This window comes from Rhinoderma darwinii, chromosome 2 (assembly GCF_050947455.1).
Source record: "Rhinoderma darwinii isolate aRhiDar2 chromosome 2, aRhiDar2.hap1, whole genome shotgun sequence".
NCBI classification, from domain to species: domain Eukaryota; kingdom Metazoa; phylum Chordata; class Amphibia; order Anura; family Rhinodermatidae; genus Rhinoderma; species Rhinoderma darwinii.
The window spans coordinates 46,152,891-46,180,462 of record NC_134688.1 but is presented as its reverse complement, the minus strand read 5'-3'; the positions used below and the strand labels follow the sequence as shown (position 1 = coordinate 46,180,462).

Genomic DNA, 27,572 nt, shown 5'->3' with positions numbered 1-27,572 from the left:
CACAGACCCCAGAACAAAACCCCTAAATAAACACAGACCCCAGAACAAACCCCCTAAATAAACACAGACCCCAGAACAAACCCCCTAAATAAACACAGACCCCAGAACAAAACCCCTAAATAAATACAGACCCCAGAACAAACCCCCTAAATAAATACAGACCCCAGAACAGACCTCCTAAATTAATACAGACCGCCGACCAGACCTCGGATCAGATATGTAGATTCTCACCTCCACCTGTTCTTGAAGTCCTCCTCATTCCTGGATGCCCGGGAATGAGGAGGATTGCAGGAACGAGGAGAGCTAAGTATGTCAGGTACCCAGGAGATTTGCCGAGTCCGGGAGATCTCTTTTTCCGGGATTCTCCCGGACATTGTGGGCGAGTTGACAAACATTCATTACATTTATTAGTTGCAACATGCACACAAGAAGATAGAAAAACCATACCATAGACTTATTACACATTGATTCTGTTAAATTGCATATTTTTATTCTTTTAACTTAGCTCTGATAAGTAACAGGAAACTCCTAGATAAAAACAGTTTCAGGGTATATTCACACACGGCAGATTTGTTGCAGAAATTTCTGTGACTGTCGACTTCATCTGATGGGGTTTGCAGAAATCCATGTGCATGCTGCAGCTACACCCTCAGGAAGATGGATTTGTATGGATTCTCCATCCTAAACTGAAGAAGAAATAAATCACCATCAATGTGCCTGGAAAAGTTGGGTGACAAACATTATGGCTGCTGTTGCAGGTTCTACAATCACTCAGCTTTACCAGATTTGAGAATAGCAGAATGTGCAGTCACAAATCCTTTTCTACCTTATGGTTACATATCTAGGATTGTTTCCCATAAAGGGCTCTAAGAAAGCTGGGTGCTGCATTGACACCATAACCAGGGGCTTATTCTCTAGGTCTCGTGCACACAACTGTGTGCCTTTCAGCCCGTAACATGGGGAACAATATAGAACCATATTGCAGGCTGCATAGTTTCGTGTAAGGCGCTGTATTTTCCCCTAGAACCATTGTTCCTAGGCCCCATGCACACGGCCGTCCCTGTAATCACAGTCCGTGATTGCGAGCATGACCGGACGCCGACGGCCGCGCACAGCCACCCGCATTTGCGGGTCGTGCTCCCATATAAAGTATGGGAGCACAGTCCCTGAAAAGCAAAAGATAGGACATAACCTATCTTTTGCGGAGGATTTCTACGGCCCGGACACCTTCCCGTAAATATACGGGAAGGTGTCCGTGGTCAATAAAAATTAATGGGTCCGTAATTGCGGACTAATTACGGTCCACAATTACGGACAAATTCTATGGTCGTGTGCATGGGGCCTTAGTCTGAAATATGGCATCCAAAAGATCATCCTGCAATTTTTATTTATGCGGACATAAAGAAGAAAAAGTCTGTATACCTTCGTATTTTAGTCGGGATCTGTGTCATGCGGATCCCAAACACAGTTGTTTGGCCTGAAGTTAATGGGCAGACCCATGCAAATAATTAGACTGTGTCTGTACCATCCATAATTATTCACCAGGATGAAAAGGGATAATTTTTCCGGTTTATATATACCTTGTTGTGGTTGTTGGGGGTGAAATCCGCATAATAAACCTGCAACAAATTCATCAAATCTTAGCATTGTCTATAGAAGGGAAAAATTATTATTATTATTATTATAACCAAAATGTTTTCAGTTACTCAAATGCTGCTAGAACAAAAAATGAAGCAACTTTGCAAATAGTCTAATAATATTGTATAATTTTGTGTCTACAGATCCTAAGCATACCTATGTGTCTCTATGGTTACAGACTACAAACATTCCTTGTGCAGTCTGATCCTGCAGTCATACTCTCTTCCATCTCCCCTATACTTCTTGTTACCTACCTAATAAGTGTTGGTAAGAAGAAGGGAACAGAAGGAAGTATGATTTGCAAGATCAGACTACACAGGGTTTGTTTGTAGTCTGTAACCATAAAGACACATAGGTCTGTATAGGAGCTGTGAACACAAAACGTTAAAATATGTCAAATCAAGACTATTTGTAAAGTTACCTCACAATAAATTGATGACATCCATAAATGATACCTACATGCACATACTCCTGAGGTTGTCACAAAAAGATGGTAACGCAGTCGTCCATCTGTAGACGCACTCCTTTTTTTTCTGGCACAACAGCCCAGAGAGAGCCCAATCCTTCCTTATTGTAATAGTTTTGATCATTGGAGATACTTCCCCATATTTGGTCCAAGGATCAAATCCCGGGCTGTGTATTACATTACAAAATAAATCTATATAATCACTGTGTGAGCAAGATAGATCTCAACTGAGAGCAGTACGGCAATGCTGTACTGTAAAGGGGGTTGCTTTTTACTTCTATGCCCTCAGTGCCCTTTTTGGGCTGTTGTTGTTGGTACACTGCTTCTTGGCACAGTCCTGAAAATAAATCTTTATTATTGAACGGCCTCTATGATAATGAGGTCTCCGGGGAGCAGTGGTGGTGGCTTTGTCATTGCAGCACTGTGATAAGCAGAGCAAAACTAATTGTTTTTTTGGAAGGGCGCAGTGCCTGGTTCCATCTGCATAATGAAATGTAATGTTTGTTTTTAAATATGCAGCTTTATATACATAAAATAGGACGAGCGTGATTGAAGCTTTAGATAAAATACTTGGAGTAATGTTTTGACAAGTGACTCCGATGTTCTTTCATGCGCTATATAATAAATTCTAATCGAGTTGAAATGAAATTATGCCATAATGAAGTAATTTACCTCACCAGCTTGTCAATGAGAGTAATTATGAGCAGCACACGAGGCCGTGAGGGGAAAAAAATTTGGATAAAAAACATTCTGACTGTGGAATATTAAAGGGGTATCATCTTGTAATGCTATGACATATTGCTAGGATGTCGTAACATTATGATCGATGGGGGGGGGGGGGGGGGCACATGGACCCTGCGAACAAAGGGACCAAGGACCCTTCAGTATTTCCCTAGTGTATGCACATCATTTTCTGGGGTTCCAGCAGTCCACCGATCAGAAAATGATGGCATATCCTAATAATACTTCAAGTATGAGGTTTGGGAACCTTTAGTGGACTAACCTGTGGGTGTGGTAGTGCAATAAGAGGTGCTTTCAATCTCTCGGATAAAACGTATAGAAACGTCGCACAGGTGTGGTCAGAAGCCGACCCTCCACACGTGGTGTCTCTGCTATCAGCAAAAGCCCTGGATCTAACTGGGAAGACTAAGACGGAATTCTAAACAGGACACATCCAGGACTCTAACCTTCAAATGGGTGTAATATTTTGTACACATTTGCCAATTGTGATGTCTTTGTTTTCTGTCAATTGACATGGAAAAATATCCAATACAGTTTTCTACTTTGACACTACTGTCTGGATTAGTGCTTATTTTCTATACGTTATATCCTAATGATACACAATCACGTTCTATGTTGGTAAATGTGTATGTATATGCTTAGAAGATAAGTAGCCCCATAAATCCCTGTAATAAAAACAAATATGCAGGTACATGCAGGGCCGGCCTATAGGGTGTGCGAACTGTGCGATCGCACAGGGCGCATCACCCCAGCAAGATGAAGGGGGATCTGCACTGGCTCCCCTCCACTTGCGTTTCTGAAGCGCCAGGCAGAGCCCGTGGCATGAGGGCATCCACGGGCCCCTTATGCCCGGTGGCGTCAATAGCATCGGGGGAGCATTCACCAGACACAGATACAATTGATTAGCATAGGCTGCAGGCCACGTTAGTCCTGCAGCCTATAAGACACTGGGACAGAGTCCTTGCACAGGCCGGCGCAATGATGTCACTGCATCACGCTGTTCTGCGCATGTGTCCTGTCTGGAGGCAGTGGAGCGCTCCTTCCATCATGTGGAACTATCTGCAAAGGGTGGCTGTGTGGCACGATCTACAAGAGGGGGACTGTGTGTGTGTGGTGCTATCTACAGGTGCTGTGTGTGTGTGGTGCTATCTACAGGGGACACAGTGGCACTATGGCAGGGTTCAAAGGGGGCATTAATACGGTGTGGGAGCAGAAAGGGGGCACGGTTACTGATAGGGCATTTTTCTTGTGTCGAGCACTAAGGGATCGTTATTACCATCTGGGGCACTGTGGATTACGAGTTTGTTTAGAGGATGGGGTATAGGAGGGGAGGATGCTAGAAAAGCGAGAAACGAACATGTCTGTGTATCAAATTTTGCAGAGACGAGTCGTGGCTGAAATAAGTTGTCATAGTGGTCTGGGCCGGATGGAGAAAAAAAACGGAAAGTGAAAGACTCTAATCAGAGAGAATATCACCTATGAGTCACTAGATATAAATGTGCTGTAATCACTTATATGGTCTGCAGAGCTCCTGTGTATAAGTGGTATCTACCACTACATGGTATTAATATTATATAGTCTGCAGAGCTCCTGTGTATAACTAACATCTACCACTATACGGTCGCTATATGGTATTGATGTTATATAGTCTGCAGAGCTTCTGTGCATAACTGGCATCTACCACTATATGGTCACTATATGGTAGTAAGATTGGTCTTTGTATAGTGGTTTTTATTCAGTAACAGTATGGGGGTATTATTCAGTCACTATGTGGTTTTGGTGTGATGGTATTATTTAGTAACCGTATGGGGGTATAATTCAGTCACTATGTTGTCATGATGTGGCGGTATTATTCAGTAACAGTATGGTGGTATTATTCAGTCACTATGAGGTTATGCTGTGGCAGTATTATTCAGTAACAGTGTAGGTGTATTATTGAGTCACCATGTGGTTATGGTGTGGAGGTATTATTCAGTAACAGTATGTGGCTATTATTCAGTCACTATGTGGTTATGGTTTGGAGGTATTATTCAGTAACAGTATGGGGGTATTATTAAGTCACTATGTGGTTATGGTGTGGCGCTATTATTGAGTAACAGTATGGGGTTATTATTCAGTCACTATGTGGTTATGGTATGGCGGTATTATTGAGTAACAGTATGGGGTATTATTCAGTCACTATGTGGTTATGGTGTGGCGGTATTATTCAGTAACAGTATGGGGGTGTTATTCAGTCACTGTGGTTATGGTGTGGTGGTATATTCAGTAACAGCATGGGGGTATTATTCAGTCACTATGTGGTTATGGTGTGGTGGTATTATTCACTAACAGTATGGGGGTATTTTTCAGTGACTATGTAGTTATGGTGTGGCGGTATTATTCAGTAACAGTAAGGGGATATTATTCAGTCACTATGTGGTTGTAGTTTGGCGGTATTATGTGGACCTTATATTGTGTTATTATTGGTAATATTGGTCCTATAATAGTGAGTTGTGTTCAGTAACAGTATGCAGGTAATATTTCATCTGGTATAGTGGTATGATATAATAACTGTATATAGATATTTTTTTTGTGAGAGGGGGGACATATGCTTTGGCACTTGCAACACTTCTAGACGTGGTAGAAATCAGCGATGCAGTTCTCTGTACACCGCCTTCTGAATTGACTGCATTATTGATACAATAATTCTGCATATGGGGCCCCACTTTTAACTTTGCCCAGGGACACACTTTGTCTAAAACCGACCCTGGCACGGCGACTCTGCCACTGCTTTCCGGCCCGGGCGGTTGTTCTCTGCTCCGGTGCTGGCACTGCACTGAAACTGACACGTCACGTGTCATGTGACATTACAATGCAATGTATGTCATACAGCGCCGGGGCCGAAGCAGAGAAGGAGCACCCAGTGGTGAGTGAAAACCAACCAACACTCCCTCCCCAGGCATCCAATGCATTATTTATACTTTGTGGGGACACTTTGGGGACATTATACTGTGTTAGGGGCATTATACTGTGTGGGAGCATTATACTCTTTTATGGGGCATTTTTTTATGATGGGTTGGGGCGTCTAAATTTTTTTTTGCACAGGACGCCATCTATCCGAAGGCCGGCCCTGGGTACTTGTAGACTAGCGGTATAGCTTGAAGCCCTAAATCCCAATGTAAATTGTAAATTTTGTTGCTCCAGAAACCTCTGGTCACTGTATATGATGATATCACACTGTAGAGGACCTATATATAATAAAGCAATTACTTGTATAGTGAGGGAGACCATCTGATCTGAACACTTAGTTATACAATGAGCAGGATATGTGAATTCTCATCGCCCACTAATGGTACTGCCCTTCTCGAATTGTTCAGGTTGCTATTGCTGCAACCCCTATGGCTATGTCACTGGCTCACACTGACCCTTCTCACCAAGATAATGCAATGCTTGTAGTAGAGTTGGCCAAACATAGACTGGTATTGCTGCAATGAATAACACCCCAAATGTGATTAGAAAGTTCAGGTGGTTAGGAGGGTTAGTTTAGCCAAAGGTCTGTGAACAATGAGGTCACTCTAAGGGTATGTGCACACACACTAATTACGTCCGTATTTGACGGACGTATTTCGGCCGGAAGTCCCGGACCGAACTCAGTGCAGGGAGCCGGGCTCCTAGCATCATAGTTATGTACGATGCTAGGAGTCCCTGCCTCTCTGCAGGACAACTGTCCCGTACTGTAATCATGTTTTCAGTACGGGACAGTTGTCCTGCAGCGAGGCAGGGACTCCTAGCATTGTACATAACTATGATGCTAGGAGCCAGGCTCCCTGCACTGTGTTCGGTCCGGGACTTGCGGCCGAAATACGTCCGTCAATTACGGACGTAATTAGTGTGTGTGCACATACCCTTAGTCTGTCAATGATGTCTATTTAAATTGTATGGCACAGGACTGGGCTCTAATGCCTCAATTTTTTTTAAGGGATGGGTTGGTACTTTGTTTGACTAAGGGATACAAGAGTCTTACTGTTTTTAAAGAGAGGTCTCCATATTCTCCTCATAATCTCTTCTAGGTTGCCCATCTCGTTTAATCTATGCAGGGACAGGAAGAGTAGCTGCTTTCATGAAAGATGATTCATAGGGTTAAGTATATATGCCTGTATGTACCACATATTACCATACAAAGGAAAATGTAGATTAAGACATCATGTTATGTGGGAATTATTATGGATACGGTTTGCTGTGTAGGCACCACTGTGGTAGGGCACTGTTGTAGTTACTTTTGAGGAGTATCATGATCACATTATTTTGTAAATACTTAATAAATACTTATGGACACTACTACAAAAGTGCAATTCATGTGGTTTTCCGGGGAATGTTCACTCTGTAAGAGAAAACAACCTAAACTAGTAACCTTCAACCTGTGGCTATCCAGCTGCTGCAGAACTGCAACTCCCAACATGACCTGACAAACAGAGGAGATCACTAGCCTTGTAGCCCTCAGTTATTTTATTTTTTAGAAGATTGGAGAGGTACTGTCACAGTTTGACCGTTGGACAGGTGCGTGGAACCAATAAGTCACTATTAGTTTTAGGTTGGGGCTAACATCGGACAGAATAGTCTAAGGGATACTCTCACAGGAGTATGGAATTTGTGCAGGAAAACCCCAGGTGGCAACCATGGAGAAGTAACTTTTAGTAATTGCTGGTGGCTTGCAGATGGTATTTAAAAAAAGTGGTCCAAAAATCGATAAACAAAAGTGTAGTTATTCAAATCCAATATCAGGGCTACACAATAGACAGATACAGGTCAGGACAGGCAGTGATCAAAAGGCAGAGTTAGTTAACAATCCAGGTCAATTCCAAAAGTGTAAACAACACACACCTCTACAAATGAAAAGGAACCTTGTCTTTCAGGCAAAGTGTGGCAGCTCTCAGCAGGTTTGAATAATCAAAGGTGATCAGCCATAGGCAGAGTACCAATAGGTGTCATGTGCCTATCCCTTTAAGGTGTTGCCTTTTAAAGTTTTTTATCCGGTCATAGATTCCTATTCATCTCTTCCGTTAATGAACCTTACCTAAGGTACACTGTATTGAAAAAGTATTGGGACTGAATGAAACACCTGAATACAATAATTACGAGGCGTGTCCCATGTCCACAAGTGTATAAAATCCAGCACCTCGCCCGGCAGACGCCCTTATAAACATTTGTGATAGAATGGGTTGTTGTAAAGAGATCACTGAGCGTGGTCCTGTAATAGGACGCCACTGTTGTAACAAGTCCGTTCATGAAATTTCTTCCCTCCTAGATATTCCACAAGAACTGTAAGTGGTGTTATTGTGAAGTGGAAGTGTTTAGGAACCACAGCAACTCAGCCACAAAGTGCCAGACTACGTAAATGTACAGAGCGGGGTCGCCAAGTGCTGAGGCACATAATGCATAAAAGTCGCCAACACTTTGCTGACTCAATAACTGCAGAGTATAAACCTCCTCTGGCATTAACATCCGCACAAAAACTGTGCCCAGGGAGTTTCAAGACATGGGTTTTCATAGCCGAGCAGCTGCATGCCAGCCTTACATCACCAAGCACAATGCCAAGCGTCAGATGGAGTGGTGTAAAGCCGCCGCCACTGGACTCTGGAGCAGTGGACACGTGTTCTGTGGAGTGATGAATCACGCTTCTCTATCTGGCAGTCTAATGAACGAGTCTGGGTTTGGTGAATGCCAGGAGAACGTTACCTGCCTGACTGCATTGTGCTAACTGTAAAGTTTGGTGGAGGAGGTTGTTTTTCAGGGTTTGGTCCCTTAGTTCCAGTGAAGGGAAATCTTAATACTTCAGCATACTAAGACATTTTGGACCATTGTAGCTTCCAACTTTGTGGGAACAGTTTGGGTTTGGCCCTTTGCTGTTCCAGCAGGACTACCCCAGTGCACAAGACATGGTTGGTGAGTTTGGGGGGGGGGGGGGACTTGCCGGCCGCACAGAGCCATGACCTCAACCCCATCAAACATCCAAGGGATGAACTAGAACAGAGATTGTGAGCCAAGCCCTCTCATCCAACATCAGTGTCTGACCTCACAAATGCTCTTCTGGATGAATGGGCAAAAATTCCCACAGACGCACTCCAAAATCTTGTAGAAAGCCTTCCCTGAAGAGTGGAAGATGTTTTAGCTGTCAAGGGGGGTGACCAACTCCATATTAATGCATGTGGATTTAGAATGGGATGTCATAAAAGCTCCTGTAGGTTTAATGTATAGGTGCCCCAATACTTAAAGTTCATATAGTGTACATCTCATCTGCCCAATGCTTGTGGCTTCTTCTTACTTCATGTCTAACAGCAAACAGTATTTCTTACTATTATTACTATAGCAAAACATTTTATTCATGAGTCAACCAAGACAATAAGACCCTATTCATACGGCAGGGTTTCTCGGTCGTGTGACGGACGTTTTTTAACTATTAATATTTTTAAATATTAACTATTCACATGGTCGATTTTTGATGGCCCGTTTTACCGGGCTGTCAAAAAATGGAACAAGACCTGTTTTGGGCCGTTCTCGCAAACTCTATGGGACCGTGTAAAACACGGCTGTCACTTTGATGTGATCCAAGTGACGGCCGAGCTGTCTGCTGCTCTCTCCTCCTCACAGCACGAAGTGCATGTGAGGAGATTTTTTGCCAGATCCAGTTTCTAGGAGTGGAGGTAACGTTGCCGACGCTCTGGCCGGGGATTCTGCTCCAGGAGAAGCCCCTGACGTCACTATCCATATATGTTAAGAATTGTAGTCTGCACACCTTGATTGTGTTAAAAATTATATTTATTTGTTTCTCAGGATAAATGCCAGAGGCTATATGTGCACATATAGCCTCTGGCATTTATCCTGAGAAACAAATAAATATAATTTTGAACACAATCAAGGTGTGCAGACTACAATTCTTAACCTACATCCGGGTTGGGACCCTATCTCGAGCACCCAAAGATACCGGTGCTATCTGAACACAACCATAGACTATCCATATATGGACAGTGACATCAGGGGCTCCTCTTGAAGCAGAAACCCCAGCCAGCGTTGCCGCCATTCTGGCCGGGGATTTCGCTCAAGAAGGAGTCCTTGGCATCACAATCCATATATGGACAGTGACATCAGGGGCTCCTATAGGATAGGAATCCCAGGCCAGAGTGTCGGCAATGCTCTGGCTGGGGATTCCACTCCTAGAGGGAGCCCCAATGGCGCTATGTACAGAGAGAGGGGTTAGCGCTATCTACAAAGGGGTGGTGTGTCAACAAAATTGACAAATGAAATTCATCCGTTTTTAAAATGGACAGTGAAAAACTGATGAAAAACAGGTTACAATCAGCAGTTAAAAACAGTAACGTGGCCCAGAATGGAAACGGAATAAATGCAAAACGGATGCAAAATGGCAGAGAAAAACGGACCACACCGGTCGTGTGAATAGAGCCTTAAAACACCTTTTTCCCAAAAAAGATGTTATTATATGACTGACAGTAAATCTTGCAGCCTCCTATAGCGATCACAATGCTCAGATCTATATCAGTAAATCAGTAATTACTCATTATTGTTAGGGATCTGCCAGGTACTACGTCTAGGTATACTCCTGGGATTAATCAATCCACACCTGAGGCCAGACCTGTTCGACTGACACCATCTCCCACCAACCAGGGTGGCAGGCTCAGGAGTGGGAGAGCCTATCGCGGCCTGGTCAGTCGGAGTTAGCTCCGCCCCCTGTCCTTTATTACCTGCCGTGTTCTCTTCCTCAGTGCTTGTAATTCTTCTGGATTCCTGGCCTCACTGCTGCTTGCTCCAGCCTGCTTCTGCCGTGCTTCTGCCTTGCTGCAGTTCCGCTTAACCTGCTTTGCTTTGCCCCTGGCTTGCTTCCTTCTCCGTGCTCACTTTGGTATACTCCACTTCATCCTGGTCCTGACTACTCATTCACCGCTCCGTTTCCTCGCGGCGTTCCGTGGCTACTGCCCCTTCCCTTGCGTGTTCCCTGTTTGTTCTCCCGTGCACTTAGACAGCGTAGGGACTGCCGCCCAGTTGTACCCCGTCGCCTAGGGCGGGTCGTTGCAAGTAGGCAGGGACAGGGCGGTGGGTAGATTAGGGCTCACTTTCCCTTCACCTCCTTCCTGCCATTACATAATTACAAGCCCAGGAGTGGGAGAGCCCCCCTCGACAACGTAGGGAGTTTCGCAGAATGAATGGTCTCTGCTTCTACTGTGGGGACGACAAGCATCTACTGAACACCTGTCCCAGGCGCAAGAATAAGAAGCCGGAAAACTTCCGCGCCTAAGTGATCATCGGGGAGGTCACTTGGGCGCACAGGTATTTCCCGTTAATGTGAAACGCAATAAAATTTTGCTTCCCTTTCAGGTCTCGTTTGCTGGCCGGTCTGCCACGGGCAGTGCTTTCGTGGATTCTGGCTCATCTGCTAATATCATGTCTGTGGAATATGCTATGTCTCTAAAGATGCCTTTTATTGATTTACCTTATCCTATCCCTGTAGTAGGTATCGACTCAACTCCCCTTGCTAATGGTTATTTTACTCAGCATACTCCTGTTTTTGAACTCCTGGTTGGCTCCATGCATTTGGAGCAGTGCTCTGTACTGGTGATGCAGGGATTATCGTCTGATCTGGTATTAGGTCTTCCCTGGTTGCAGTTGCATAATCCCACGTTTGATTGGAATACTGGGGATCTCACCAAATGGGGTAGTGAATGTCTTATGTCATGTCTTTCTGTTAACTCTATTTCTCCCCGGGAGGAGGTAAACACGCTTCCTGAGTTTGTTCAGGACTTCGCCGATGTGTTTTCTAAGGAGGCCTCCGAGGTGTTGCCCCCCCATAGAGATTACGATTGCGCCATCGATTTGGTGCCTGGTGCCAATCTTCCTATGGGTAGGATATTTAATCTTTCATGTCCTGAACGTGAAGCTATGAGGGTGTATATCCAAGAATGCCTGGCCAAGGGTTTCATTCGCCTGTAATGGCAGGAAGGAGGTGAAGGGAAAGTGAGCCCTAATCTACCCACCGCCCTGTCCCTGCCTACTTGCAACGACCCGCCCTAGGCGACGAGGTACAACTGGGCGGCGGTCCCTACGCTGGCTAAGTGCACAGGAAGACAAACAGGGAACACGCAAGGGAAGGGGCAGTAGCCACGGAACGCCACGAGGAAACGGGGCGGCGAACGAACAGTCAGGACCAGGACGAAGTGAGTACACCCGAGCAGGCACGGAGACAGAAGCAAGCCAGGGCAAGCAAACAGGTCAAGCAGAACTGCAGCAAGGCAGAAGCACGGCAGAAGCAGGCTGGAGCAAGCAGCAGTGGGGCCAGGAATCCAAAAGAATTACAAGCACTGAGGGAGAGCACAGGGCAGGTAATAAAGGGCAGGGGGCGGAGCTAACTCCGAGAGACCAGGCCGCGATAGGCTCTCCCACTCCTGAGCCTGCCACCCTGGTTGGTGGGAGATGGTGTCAGTCGAGCAGGTCTGGCCTCAGGTGTGGATTGATTAATCCCAGGAGTATAGCTAGATGAAGTACCTGGCAGATCCCTAACAGTACTCCCCCTTTTATGAGGGGCCACCGGACCCTTACTAAGGGGACCCGGTTTAGTGGGGAAGAGGAGGTGGAACCTCCTGATCAATACCCCAGCGTGAACATCACGGGCAGGTACCCAAGTCCTCTCCTCCGGCCCGTATCCTCTCCAATGGACCAGGTACTGGAGGGAGCCCTGGACCATCCTACTGTCCATAATCTTGGCCACCTCGAATTCCACCCCCTCAGGGGTGAGAACGGGAACAGGAGGTATCCTTGAGGGGGACCAGGACGGGGAGCAGCGTTTAAGGAGGGAGGCATGGAAGACGTCATGTATGCGAAAGGATGGGGGGAGCTCCAGACGGAAGGATACAGGGTTGAGGACTTCAATGATCTTATAAGGTCCAATAAATCGGGGAGCAAACTTCCTGGACGGGACCTTAAGGCGCAAGTTCCTGGACGACAACCAGACCAAATCCCCGACGACAAACCGGGGGTTAGCAGAACGTCTACTATCCGCCTGAATCTTTTGTGCGCTCTGGGACGCCTCTAGGTTCTTCTGAACCTGGGCCCAGACAGTGCACAGTTCCCGATGAACCTCCTCTACCTCAGGATTATTGGAACAACCAGGGGAGACGGAGGAGAACCTTGGGTTAAACCCGAAATTACAGAAAAACGGGGAGACCCCTGACGAGTTACTGACCCGGTTATTCAGGGAAAATTCAGCAAGGGGAAGGAATGAGACCCAATCGAATTGACAGTCAGAGATGAAACACCTTAAATATTGTTCCAGGGATTGGTTGGTCCTTTCCGTTTGGCCATTAGTTTCGGGATGGAAGGCGGAGGAGAAGGACAGATCAATCTCCAACTTTTTACAAAAAGCTCTCCAAAATAAGGAAACAAATTGTACCCCTCTGTCAGAAACGATATTGACTGGGGCCCCATGGAGACGCAGGATGTGTTTCACAAACAAAGAAGCTAACGTCTTGGCGTTAGGTAGCTTCTTAAGGGGCACAAAGTGGCACATCTTGCTGAAGCGGTCGACTACCACCCACACCACCGACTTGCCCTGAGATGGAGGCAAATCGGTGATAAAATCCATGGAGATATGGGTCCAAGGTCTCTGGGGAATGGGCAAGGAACGTAGTAGGCCCGCAGGTCGGGACCTAGGGGTTTTGGACCTAGCGCAAACCTCACAAGCGGCGACGTAAGCCCTAACATCTTTAGGCAACCCAGGCCACCAATAGTTTCTGGTAATGAGGTGTTTGGTGCCCAAGATGCCAGGATGACCAGATAGAGCGGAGTCATGGTTTTCCCTGAGTACCCTCAGCCGGTATTGCAGGGGAACAAACAGTTTGTCCCCAGGGACGTTCCCGGGAGCTGCACCCTGATCAGCCGCGATATCAGAAGCTAAATCAGAATCCATGGCAGAGACGATTATACCAGGGGGTAAAATACAAGCGGGATCCTTCTCGGAAGGAGGATTGGCCATGAAACTACGTGACAGAGCGTCAGCCTTAATATTCTTGGACCCAGCCCTATAGGTAACCAAGAAATTAAATCTGGTAAAGAATAGTGCCCACCGAGCTTGTCTAGGATTAAGCCTCCGGGCCGATTCTAGGAAAACCAGATTCTTGTGATCCGTAAGGACCGTTACCTGGTGTCTGGCCCCCTCCAGGAAGTGCCGCCACTCCTCAAAAGCCCATTTAATGGCTAGAAGTTCGCGGTTACCAATATCATAGTTACTCTCCGTGGGCGAAAACTTCCTAGAGAAGTAAGCACAGGGGCGGAGATGGGTGAGGGAGCTGGTACCCTGGGACAAGACGGCCCCTACTCCCACCTCGGAAGCGTCAACCTCCACAATAAATGGCTCCTCTTGGTTGGGCTGAATCAGCACGGGGGCCGAGATAAAGCACTTCTTGAGAGTCTCAAAGGCCTGGACGGCCTCAGGGGGCCAATGGAGGACATCGGCACCCTTGCGGGTAAGGTCCGTAAGAGGCTTAGCGACGACCGAGAAGTTGGCAATAAATCTCCTGTAATAGTTGGCGAACCCTAAAAAACACTGTAACGCCTTACGGGAGGCAGGTTGGACCCATTCCGCCACAGCTTGAACCTTGGCAGGGTCCATGCGGAATTCATGAGGAGTGAGGATTTGCCCTAAAAATGGTATCTCCTGTACCCCAAAGACACATTTTTCAGTCTTAGCAAACAGATTATTCTCCCGAAGGACCTGGAGCACCTTCCTGACATGCTCCACGTGGGAGGACCAGTCCTTGGAAAACACCAGTATGTCATCAAGGTACACAACAAGAAAATTACCCAGGTACTCTCTCAGGATTTCATTAATAAAATTCTGGAAGACAGCAGGGGCATTACACAACCCAAAGGGCATGACCAGGTATTCGAAATGACCCTCGGGTGTGTTGAACGCAGTTTTCCACTCATCCCCCTCTTTGATGCGGATAAGGTTATATGCCCCCCGTAGATCGAACTTAGAAAACCATTGGGCTCCCTGAACCTGATTAAAAAGATCCGGAATCAAAGGAAGTGGGTACTGGTTCCTTACGGTGACCTTATTCAGGTTACGATAATCAATGCACGGCCTAAGACCACCATCCTTCTTCCCCACGAAGAAGAAGCCAGCACCTACAGGAGAAGTCGAGGGGCGAATGAAACCCTTGGCCAGGCATTCTTGGATATACACCCTCATCGCTTCACGTTCAGGACATGAAAGATTAAATATCCTACCCTTAGGAAGCTTGGCACCAGGCACCAAATCGATAGCGCAATCGTAATCTCTATGGGGGGGCAACACCTCGGAGGCCTCCTTAGAAAACACATCGGCGAAGTCCTGAACAAACTCAGGAAGCGTGTTTACCTCCTCCCGGGGAGAAATAGAGTTAACAGAAAGACATGACATAAGACATTCATTACCCCATTTGGTGAGATCCCCAGTATTCCAATCAAATGTGGGATTATGCAACTGCAACCAGGGAAGACCTAATACCAGATCAGACGATAATCCCTGCATCACCAGTACAGAGCACTGCTCCAAATGCATGGAGCCAACCAGGAGTTCAAAAACAGGAGTATGCTGAGTAAAATAACCATTAGCAAGGGGGGTTGAGTCGATTCCTACTACAGGGATGGGATAAGGTAAATCAATACAAGGCATCTTTAGAGACATAGCAAAATCCACAGACACGATATTAGCAGATGAGCCAGAATCCACGAAAGCACTGCCCGTGGCAGACCGGCCAGCAAACGAGACCTGAAAGGGAAGCAAAATTTTATTGCGTTTCACATTAACGGGAAATACCTGTGCGCCCAAGTGACCTCCCCGATGATCACTTAGGCGCGGAAGTTTTCCGGCTTCTTATTCTTGCGCCTGGGGCAGGTGTTCAGTAGATGCTTGTCGTCCCCACAGTAGAAGCAGAGACCATTCATTCTGCGAAACTCTCTACGTTGTCGAGGGGACATGGAGGCCCCGAGTTGCATAGGTACCTCCGAGTCCTCCGTGGAGGGGCGAGGAGACGGGACCTCGGGGGGAATCGCAGAAAAGTCAGAGGGGAGCACACTGAAGCGTTCTAGCTGACGTTCCCTGAGACGTCGGTCAAGTCGTACTGCTAGGGCCATAACCTGGTCAAGGGAGTCAGGCGAGGGGTAGCTAACCAGCAGATCCTTCAGGGCGTCAGATAATCCTAACCTAAACTGGCACCTTAGGGCCGGATCGTTCCACTGAGAAGCTACGCACCACTTCCTAAAATCAGAACAGTATTCCTCAACCGGTCTCCTACCCTGACGTAAGGTCACCAGCTGACTCTCGGCTAAAGCAGTCCTGTCAGTCTCGTCGTAAATGAGTCCGAGGGCAGAGAAAAAACGATCAACAGAGGAAAGTTCAGGGGCGTCAGGAGCCAAGGAGAAGGCCCACTCTTGGGGCCCTTCCTGGAGTCGGGATATGATGATACCCACCCGCTGGTTCTCGGAACCTGAGGAGTGGGGCTTTAGGCGGAAATACAGTCTGCAACTCTACCGGAAGGAGAGAAACGTCTTACGGTCCCCTGAAAACCGGTCAGGTAACTTGAGGTCGGGTTCTAGAGGTGAGGTGAGGGGTACTACTAAAGCAGCGTCACCCTGATTGACCCTTTGGGCCAGGGCCTGGACCTGTAGGGAGAGGCCCTGCATCTGCTGGGTCAGGGTCTCAAGGGGGTCCATGATAGCGTCAGCGTAGGAGAAATGGTAGACTAGGTAAGGGCTTGTAATTATGTAATGGCAGGAAGGAGGTGAAGGGAAAGTGAGCCCTAATCTACCCACCGCCCTGTCCCTGCCTACTTGCAACGACCCGCCCTAGGCGACGAGGTACAACTGGGCGGCGGTCCCTACGCTGGCTAAGTGCACAGGAAGACAAACAGGGAACACGCAAGGGAAGGGGCAGTAGCCACGGAACGCCACGAGGAAACGGGGCGGCGAACGAACAGTCAGGACCAGGACGAAGTGAGTACACCCGAGCAGGCACGGAGACAGAAGCAAGCCAGGGCAAGCAAACAGGTCAAGCAGAACTGCAGCAAGGCAGAAGCACGGCAGAAGCAGGCTGGAGCAAGCAGCAGTGGGGCCAGGAATCCAAAAGAATTACAAGCACTGAGGGAGAGCACAGGGCAGGTAATAAAGGGCAGGGGGCGGAGCTAACTCCGAGAGACCAGGCCGCGATAGGCTCTCCCACTCCTGAGCCTGCCACCCTGGTTGGTGGGAGATGGTGTCAGTCGAGCAGGTCTGGCCTCAGGTGTGGATTGATTAATCCCAGGAGTATAGCTAGATGAAGTACCTGGCAGATCCCTAACATCGCCCCTCGACTTCTCCTGTAGGTGCTGGCTTCTTCTTCGTGGGGAAGAAGGATGGTGGTCTTAGGCCGTGCATTGATTATCGTAACCTGAATAAGGTCACCGTAAGGAACCAGTACCCACTTCCTTTGATTCCGGATCTTTTCAATCAGGTTCAGGGAGCCCAATGGTTTTCTAAGTTCGATCTACGGGGGGCATATAACCTTATCCGCATCAAAGAGGGGGATGAGTGGAAAACTGCGTTCAACACACCCGAGGGTCATTTCGAATACCTGGTCATGCCCTTTGGGTTGTGTAATGCCCCTGCTGTCTTCCAGAATTGTATTAATGAAATCCTGAGAGATTACCTGGGTAATTTTCTTGTTGTGTACCTTGATGACATACTGGTGTTTTCCAAGGACTGGTCCTCCCACGTGGAGCATGTCAGGAAGGTGCTCCAGGTCCTTCGGGAGAATAATCTGTTTGCTAAGACTGAAAAATGTGTCTTTGGGGTACAGGAGATACCATTTTTAGGGAAAATCCTCACTCCTCATGAATTCCGCATGGACCCTGCCAAGGTTCAGGCTGTGGCGGAATGGGTCCAACCTGCCTCCCTTAAGGCGTTACAGTGTTTTTTAGGGTTCGCCAACTATTACAGGAGATTTATTGCCAACTTCTCGGTCGTCGCTAAGCCTCTTACGGACCTTACTCGCAAGGGTGCTGATGTCCTCCATTGGCCCCCTGAGGCCGTCCAGGTCTTTGAGACCCTCAAGAAGTGCTTTATCTCGGCCCCCGTGCTGATTCAGCCCAACCAAGAGGAGCCATTTATTGTGGAGGTTGACGCATCCGAGGTGGGAGTGGGGGCCGTCTTGTCCCAGGGTACCAGCTCCCTCACCCATCTCCGCCCCTGTGCTTACTTCTCTAGGAAGTTTTCGCCCACGGAGAGTAACTATGATATTGGCAACCGCGAACTTCTAGCCATTAAATGGGCTTTTGAAGAGTGGCGGCACTTCCTGGAGGGGGCCAGACACCAGGTAACGGTCCTTATGGATCACAAGAATCTGGTTTTCCTAGAATCGGCCCGGAGGCTTAATCCTAGACAAGCTCGGTGGGCACTATACTTTACCAGATTTAATTTCTTGGTTACCTATAGGGCTGGGTCCAAGAATATTAAGGCTGATGCCCTGTCACGTAGTTTCATGGCCAATCCTCCTTCCGAGAAGGATCCTGCTTGTATTTTACCCCCTGGTATAATCGTTTCTGCCACGGATTCTGATTTAGCTTCTGATATCGCGGCTGATCAGGGTGCAGCTCCCGGGAACGTCCCTGGGGACAAACTGTTTGTTCCCCTGCAATACCGGCTAAGGGTACTCAGGGAAAACCATGACTCCGCTCTATCTGGTCATCCTGGCATCTTGGGCACCAAACACCTCATTACCAGAAACTATTGGTGGCCTGGGTTGCCTAAAGACGTTAGGGCTTACGTTGCCGCTTGTGAGGTTTGCGCTAGGTCCAAAACCCCTAGGTCCCGACCTGCGGGCCTACTACGTTCCTTGCCCATTCCCCAGAGACCTTGGACCCATATCTCCATGTATTTTATCACTGATTTGCCTCCATCTCAGGGCAAGTCGGTGGTGTGGGTGGTAGTAGACCGCTTCAGCAAGATGTGACACTTTGTGCCCCTTAAGAAGCTACCTAACGCCAAGACGTTAGCTTCTTTGTTTGTGAAACACATCCTGCGTCTCCATGGGGCCCCAGTCAATATTGTTTCTGACAGAGGGGTACAATTTGTTTCCTTATTTTGGAGAGCTTTTTGTAAAAAGTTGGAGATTGATCTGTCCTTCTCCTCCGCCTTCCATCCCGAAACTAATGGCCAAACGGAAAGGACTAACCAATCCCTGGAACAATATTTAAGGTGTTTCATCTCTGACTGTCAATTCGATTGGGTCTCATTCCTTCCCCTTGCTGAATTTTCCCTGAATAACCGGGTCAGTAACTCGTCAGGGGTCTCCCCGTTTTTCTGTAATTTCGGGTTTAACCCAAGGTTCTCCTCCGTTTCCCCTGGTTGTTCCAATAATCCTGAGGTAGAGGATGTTCATCGGGAACTGTGCACTGTCTGGGCCCAGGTTCAGAAGAACCTAGAGGCGTCCCAGAGCGCACAAAAGATTCAGGCGGATAGTAGACGTTCTGCTAACCCCCGGTTTGTCGTCGGGGATTTGGTCTGGTTGTCGTCCAGGAACTTGCGCCTTAAGGTCCCGTCCAGGAAGTTTGCTCCCCGATTTATTGGACCTTATAAGATCATTGAAGTCCTCAACCCTGTATCCTTCCGTCTGGAGCTGCCCCCATCCTTTTGCATACATGACGTCTTCCATGCCTCCCTCCTTAAACGCTGCTCCCCGTCCTGTTCCCCCTCGAGGAAACCTCCTGTTCCCGTTCTCACCCCTGAGGGGGTGGAATTCGAGGTGGCCAAGATTATGGACAGTAGGATGGTCCAGGGCTCCCTCCAGTACCTGGTCCATTGGAGAGGATACGGGCCGGAGGAGAGGACTTGGGTACCTGCCCGTGATGTTCACGCTGGGGTATCGATCAGGAGGTTCCACCTTCTCTTCCCTACTAAACCGGGTCCTCTTAGTAAGGGTCCGGTGGCCCCTCATAAAAGGGGGAGTACTGTTAGGGATCTGCCAGGTACTACGTCTAGGTATACTCCTGGGATTAATCAATCCACACCTGAGGCCAGACCTGTTCGACTGACACCATCTCCCACCAACCAGGGTGGCAGGCTCAGGAGTGGGAGAGCCTATCGCGGCCTGGTCAGTCGGAGTTAGCTCCGCCCCCTGTCCTTTATTACCTGCCGTGTTCTCTTCCTCAGTGCTTGTAATTCTTCTGGATTCCTGGCCTCACTGCTGCTTGCTCCAGCCTCCTCCTGCCGTGCTTCTGCCTTGCTGCAGTTCCGCTTAACCTGCTTTGCTTTGCCCCTGGCTTGCTTCCTTCTCCGTGCTCACTTTGGTATACTCCACTTCATCCTGGTCCTGACTACTCATTCACCGCTCCGTTTCCTCGCGGCGTTCCGTGGCTACTGCCCCTTCCCTTGCGTGTTCCCTGTTTGTTCTCCCGTGCACTTAGACAGCGTAGGGACCGCCGCCCAGTTGTACCCCGTCGCCTAGGGCGGGTCGTTGCAAGTAGGCAGGGACAGGGCGGTGGGTAGATTAGGGCTCACTTTCCCTTCACCTCCTTCCTGCTATTACAATTATACTATTTGTTACCTACCCACTGAAGGACTCTGCTTGTATAAGCCCTTTATCTGCTTCTGAACGTCCATATGTGCACCACCTGTCTGTAAAAAAATCCACAACAACAAGGAATTCCAGAGTGGCTGAAGCTCCCAGAGAGAAATCCAACTTATCAAAGTGTAGGAGATCAAAGAACATTGAGGGTCTACCAAACATGTTATCACTGCTAGAACACCTTGCTATTATTATATAACCCTGCAGTGATAACGTCACCCTCTGCTCTGCGGATATTTTCCATGCTAACAACTTTCATCAGACAGCATGAACATACCTCCTCAATTGAGTCTGCTTCACTCCTGATGGTGACCACCACAGGTACAAAGACTTGGCCACCATCAGATGAATGCTTGACTTTAATCACATACATTTAAGGTGATTTGGCAATGATAGGATCATATTTTCATAGGGAAATAATTAGTTTGTAGCAATGATCATTCTGCTTCCCATCTTAGTTTAAAGGGAAGATGTTATGAATTTATATATATATATATATATATATATATATATATATATACACACATATACACACTACCGTTCAAAAGTTTGGGGTCACCCAGACAATTTTGTGTTTTCCATGAAAACTCACACTAATATTTATCAAATGAGAAATGAGTTGCAAAATGACTAGAAAATATAGTTAAGACATTGACAAGGTTAGAAATAATGATTTGTATTTGAAATAATAATTTTCTCCTTCAAACTTTGCTTTCGTCAAAGAATGCTCCATTTGCAGCAATTACAGCATTGCAGACCTTTGGCATTCTAGCTGTTCATTTGCTAAGGTAATCGGGAGAAATTTCACCCCATGCTTCCAGAAGGCCCTCCCACAAGTTGGATTGGCTTGATGGGCACTTCTTGCGTACCATACGGTCAAGCTGCTCCCACAACAGCTCTATGGGGTTGAGATCTGGTGACTGCGCTGGCCACTCCATTACAGATAGAATACCAGCTGCCTGCTTTTTCCCTAAATAGTTCTTGCATAATTTGGAGGTGTTCTTTGGGTCATTGTCCTGTTGTAGGATGAAATTGTCTCCAATCAAGCGCTGTCCACAGGGTATGGCATGGCGTTGCAAATTGTAGTGATAGCCTTCCTTATTCCAAATCCCTTTTACCTTGTACAAATCTCCCACTTTACCAGCACCAAAGCAACCCCAGACCGTCACATTACCTCCACCATGCTTGACAGATGGAGTCAGGCGCTCTTCCAGCATCTTTTCAGTTGTTCTGCGTCTCACAAATGTTCTTCTGTGTGATCCAAACGCCTCAAACTTCGATTCGTCTTTCCAGAACACTTTTTTCCAATCTTCCTCTGTCCAATATCGGTGTGCTTTTGCCTATATTAATCTTTTCCTTTTATTAGCCAGTCTCAGATATGGCTTTTTCTTTGCCACTCTGCCATGAAGGCCAGCATCCCGGAGTCGCCTCTTCACTGTAGACGTTGACACTGGCGTTTTGCGGGTACTATTTAATGAAGCTGCTAGTTGAGGACCTGTGAGGCGTCTATTTCTCAAACTAGAGACTCTAATGTACTTGTCTTGTTGCTCAGTTGTGCAGCGGGGCCAAGAACCGGGCCACTGCACTGGTCGGCATCAACAACTATAGCCAACAGCGCAGGCCGCTCTCCGACGTGCCACACACGCAGCGCCACCAAAAGGCAAGGCAAAGCATGCCCGGCCCGTCGGATTTAAGAAATGGCAACCACCTGAACACATGAACAGATAGGGGGAACAGCGACAGCCACGAACAGTCTGCGCAAAATGGCGGACCAGGCACGCCAAGGTACATGCAAATAGAAAGTAAAACACGGCTGTCGATCGGTACATTAGGGTATCACATTTAATACAATACAATATCACAGGCCGCGAGATAGCCTATATCAATAAAAACAGATTACAGCGTAGGCTGCTCCCCAGCGGGCCATACATGCAGTGCCACCAAAAGGCAAGGCAATGCATGCCTGGCCGGCCGGACGGAGAAATGGTAACCACATGAATGGAGAAAAGGAGAGAGGGTTAGTACCAGGCTAATGTACATTACATTCAGATAGACGGAAAACTATTTAATATATGGCGAAACATGGCGCCTATGGCAGCTAACTTCACAGAATAGAGAGATCAGTCTCCGTTTTAGATAAACCGCTACACAGGGTGAATCGCACTGGAAGTACTCATCCATCAGCTGGGATCGTCGCGGACATCAGGCCCGCTCCAGATCTCCCAGGCGGTCTGCGGGGAGGCACCTTGTTCCAAATGGGGCGAAGCGGAGGCCTGTCGCGGCGTACTTGAGAGAGTTGACTCGAGCCGTCAGCGTCTGCCGGTAAAAGTTGCAGGGTGACTAAAATTTGCTTACGGTCGTCAGCCGAGCTGGCCGAATAATATTTGTTATCCAGAGAGAATTGGAGCTTGAAGGGATATCCCCAGCGATATCTGATCTGGCGATTTTGTAGAACGGTCAACAGGTTTCTCATGCTCCGCCGTTTCTGTATGGTGATCGGGGAAAGATCAGCAAAAATGTGGTACTCGTGACCCTGAAACAGAAGGTTTGATGCAGCTCTGGCCTTTTGGGACAGAGTTTCTTTAGTGGCGTAGTAGGTGAGTTTCACCACTATATCTCGTGGTTTGCCATCCTGCCGTTTAGGGACACGGTCCATTTCCAGCCTGTCTGTAGGAAGACTCGGTGCCAACTCTTGGAATAGAGCTGTAATAGAAGAGTTAAGGTCCTCATAGGTTTCGGGCAGACCTCGTATCCGGAGGTTTCCCCGCCGCGCACGATTCTCGAAATCCTCTAGACGGAGCATTGTAGAATCCAGGTCTGCTCTCATCGAGTCAAATTCAGCATCGTGAGCGTTCAAAACTTCTATGGTGTCGTCCATCTTAGTTTCCAGGACGTTCGTCTTGGCTCCCAACTCGCGTATCTCCCGGGTAAGATCTCTGGACAGCTTGGAGGCGGTAAGTTGCAATTCTTGTTGTAGGAGCTGTTTAAATTTCTGCAGCAGAGAGGCATCTCTGGTGGTGAACTGGGGTTCAGGCAGCTGAGAAACGTCCTCTTGTGAGTCAGCGATGAGCTCAGGCGAGGCCTGTATTTCGTCTTCGGAGACAGTCGACATGGCGGGCGAAGTTGCGTTCTCAGGCGTGGGGGCAGGGACGGAGGACTCTGGTTGTTTCAAGTCCATTCGCCCCACCATACTCTTCCGAACCATGAACAAACTGGGCAGGGGGTCTTTCGAAAGGAAAAGAGGGGTAAGATAGCGAGGGGATTCACCTCAAATATTAGCTTTTGTTAGCTGTTGTGCCCAGGAGTCGCGGAGCTACCTCAGCGTGTGCCCATCTTGGTTAGCAGCTTTCGAGCGCCCCCGTGAACAACTATTTTAAGTCCTGTAAGTAAGTAGACCATGCCATCTTCTTCCACTGCGCCATGACCCAATTCTAATTCTCACATGCAGATTGTAAGCGCTTTGGGCAGTGGAGAGGGATCAGCATGGGCACTCTGACTGCTCTGCAGCTACACAGCAGTTTGTTCTGGCACCTTTCTATCATAGCCAGCATTAACGTCTTCAGTAATTTGTGCCACATTAGCTACAATAGGGATCGGACCAGACAGGCTAGCCTTCGCTCCCAATGCATATAAATGGGCCTTGGGCGCACATGACACTTTTGCCAGGTCACCAGCTGTCCTTCCTTGGACCACCTTTGGTAGGTACTAACCCCTGCATACCAGGAGCACCCCACAAGACCTGCCATTTTGGAACTGCTCTGGCCCAGTTGTCTTTCTTTACAATATGGCCCTTGTCAAGGTTGCTCAGATTCTTAGGGTGAGTTCACACGTAGAGTAAATTCTGCGGATTTTCTGCAACAGCTTTTGTTGCGGAAAATCTGCAGCATAATACAGTAGCTGCAAACTGGATTAGAGCTGAACAAATCTCATCCACACGCTGCGTAAATGCAGGGCGGAAAAAATGCTCATAAATTCACATGCGGTGCGGTTTTTTTAAATCTGCAGCATGTTCATTGTATTTGCGTAAACGCTGCTTATTTGTTGCACAATTTCCCCATTGAATTCAATGGGAGGTAAAAACCACAACAAATAGCAGATGTTACGTTTTTTTGCGGCGGAATCACAGCGATTCTGCCGCAACAAATGCAACTCAGAAAAAAACAACAACTTATAATTACCCAGAAGTCTGTGTTTCTTCGCCCGGGCCGGCCTCCTGGGATAAACGTTTCATCCCATGTGACCACTGCAGCCAATCACAGGCTGCAGAGGTCACATGGGATGAAACGTCATCCTAGGGCTGCAGAACGTCGGGACGCATCACCATGGTAAGAATCCTATTTTTTTTTGTGCAGCTTTCCACAGTGGACATTCCAGACAGAAAACTGCACCACAATTTGGTGTGGTTTTTCTGCCGGAAATGCCCTGCGGCACACAGGACGGATACGCTGTGTGCTTTTACACAGTGTAACCGTGCTGTGTGAACATTCCCTAACACTTGTTCTTTTATCCTGCTTCCAACACATCAACTTCAAGAACTGACTGTTCACTTGTTTTCTCTTATATCCCACCCCATGTCAGGTGCCATTGTAACCAGATAATCAATGTTATTCACTTCACATGTCAGTGGTTTTAAAGTCTATGTAAACCTTTGATGGGCATTTTTTTTTTTTTTTTAATAAACAGGTCAATCAGTGTGTTTGGTGTAACTTTTTAATTAGTCTTTATTAAAAATGAATTTGACTTTTTGAGATACAGCTGCTCTGTATTCCCTACACAGAGCAGCTGTATCTTTCGCTATCACCTGAATCCATCAGTCCCGCGGACCTGACGGGTTCGGTGTCAATGTCAGAGTGTCTCTGACATGCAGGATCCACCTGTAATCGATCACATGTAAGGTATGAACTTAGATGTGATGGATAACAGGTGGATCCTGCATGTCAGAGAAACGCAGGACCCGCTGTCACTGAACTGTCAGTCCCGCGGACCTGATGGGAACAGGATTTAGCGCTACATACAGCTGTTCTGTATAAAGAATGCAGAGCAGCTGTATCTCAAAAAGTAAAAAAAAGAGTTTTTCATAAACACTTCTTAAAAAGTTACACTAATCATTCTGACTGATCTATTTATTAAAAAAAAAATGGCCATTAAAGGTTTACATAACCTTCAATGTTATGGCTGGTCAGTGTATACTTCCTTGTATATATATTACATAAATTGGCGTGTGCTATAATAATACCGGTGAATTCTTTTGTATTCCATTTGTGTTTAACAATCATAAATGTAAAGATTTATTTTTTAATTTGACATTAAATAATATTTTTCAGTTGATCAAAGCCCCAAAAGACTTAATGTTACACAACAAAACATGAAAAAGTCCAAGGGGGTAAATACTTTTATAGGCACTAGATGGAAGGAATACACTTAGAATAGAATGCTTTTTTTCAGTAGCAGTAATTTGGACCTCAAGCCATAGAGTCGCAGTTCTTTGATATAGGCCTTAAATAACTTGTTTTTTCATGGTTGAGGTCTGCCCAATCCATGTCTCATGTACAATACACATAATGTGATATAGTCCTGATAATATGAACACAAAATGTCCCATGTGACAGAAATGTCTGTGATTATCTCAATAAGTCAAGGCACCCTTGTGACCAGCACCATGTGAATCCAGGTTAGTTCCACCAGTGTCAGTCCTTGGTATAATCTAAATTGGTGCTTATAATAGAGTCTGGGCTGGCTATGATGCTGTCTGTACAGTGTGTGAAAAAGTATTTGCCCCCTTCCCAATTTCTTCTATTTTTGCATATTTGTCACACTTCAATGTTTCAGATCATCAAATTAGACAAAGATAACCCAAGTGAACACAAAATCCTTTTTTTAAATGATTATTTAATTTATTAAAGGAAAAATGTTGGTCAGCCCAACCTGGATCTATGTGACAAAATAATTGCCCCCTAAGCTACCAAATCATCTAGTTAAAGAAGCACTCCGGGTTGTTTTTTTTTCCGATGCCCTCCCCCACCACACAGTTTTCAAATGTAATGTAGTGTAATGTGGACATGTATAGTGACTTACCTGGTGCTGTATTTCACAGGCCGCCACTTCGTTCCGGGCCGATAGGGTCACATGATCTTCATTCTCACTCCCTGTACCCTACAGTTTCTGCTATCATAATATAAAGAAAGATAAAGTAAGATGCAATACATTTATTAAGTAGCAAACGGCCGTGCACCACAATTTGGCCACATGACGTCCATTCGCCCTTTCCATCAGACATACTCTCAAATAAATAATAAGTATACTCCCCTCTCCGCTCCTCTTCTCTCCTCTAGGAACCCCTCAGGTTCCCTCAGCATGCTGCGCTCATACAAGGACCTGATGCTGAGCAGCGTCAGGGTCTTATATACACGACGCAGCAGAATCTTTTATGAGTCTCAGCATGCTGAGGGAACCTGAGGGGAGAAGAGGAACGGGTAGGTGAACTACGAGCTGGCGTATATTTCCAGTATAATCTATTCCAGTTTTCTGGCATAAATTATATCAAATTTGTCGGGTGACTGTGGCCCCATCCCCTCTTGGGAAGTCATGCCACCTTCTAACAAAAGTTGCGTGGGCAGCATAAAAAAGCCATAAGTGACAATTTGCAATGCGAATTGCAACTTTTGGGCCCTCTTGCGACTTTTCTATGCCAGAACACTGGCGTAGAAAGGTTGATAAGTTCCCCCCTATAGGAGGCTTGATATGAGTCTCATAGACTTGCATTGAGAGACTGGCATTCGGTTTCTACAGTAGACGCTGTAGTATTTGGGTTGAGTACAGAACACGTGAACCCGTGGCAGGCCAGTACGGATCAGCGGCTTGTGAAATACAGCACCAGGTAAGTCACAACACATGTCCACATTACACTACATTTGACAACGGGGGGCAGAAAACAAAACCAGGAATTCTTCTTTAACCAAATTCAATTGACATTTGGGTTCATTTTCACTAACCACACCCAGGCATAATTACTGCCAGACCTGTTGAATCTCAAAATCACTTATATAGAACCTGTCTGGCAAGATGAAGCTGAAGAGAAGGTCTCAAAAAAGAGCACATGTC

The 27,572-nt window shown here is 46.9% G+C and overlaps 1 long non-coding RNA gene across 1 annotated transcript; it reads right to left on the bottom strand.

Annotated features, from left to right (window-relative positions):
- Window positions 1-468: 468 nt before the first annotated feature.
- LOC142740527 (uncharacterized) lies at window positions 469-26,630 on the bottom strand. The gene is made up of 3 exons (XR_012880756.1): window positions 26,547-26,630; window positions 1,581-1,619; window positions 469-686 (listed from the first exon to the last, which is right to left on the bottom strand). It is a non-coding gene; the product is annotated as an uncharacterized LOC142740527 (long non-coding RNA).
- Between the last annotated feature and the right edge of the window lie 942 nt (window positions 26,631-27,572).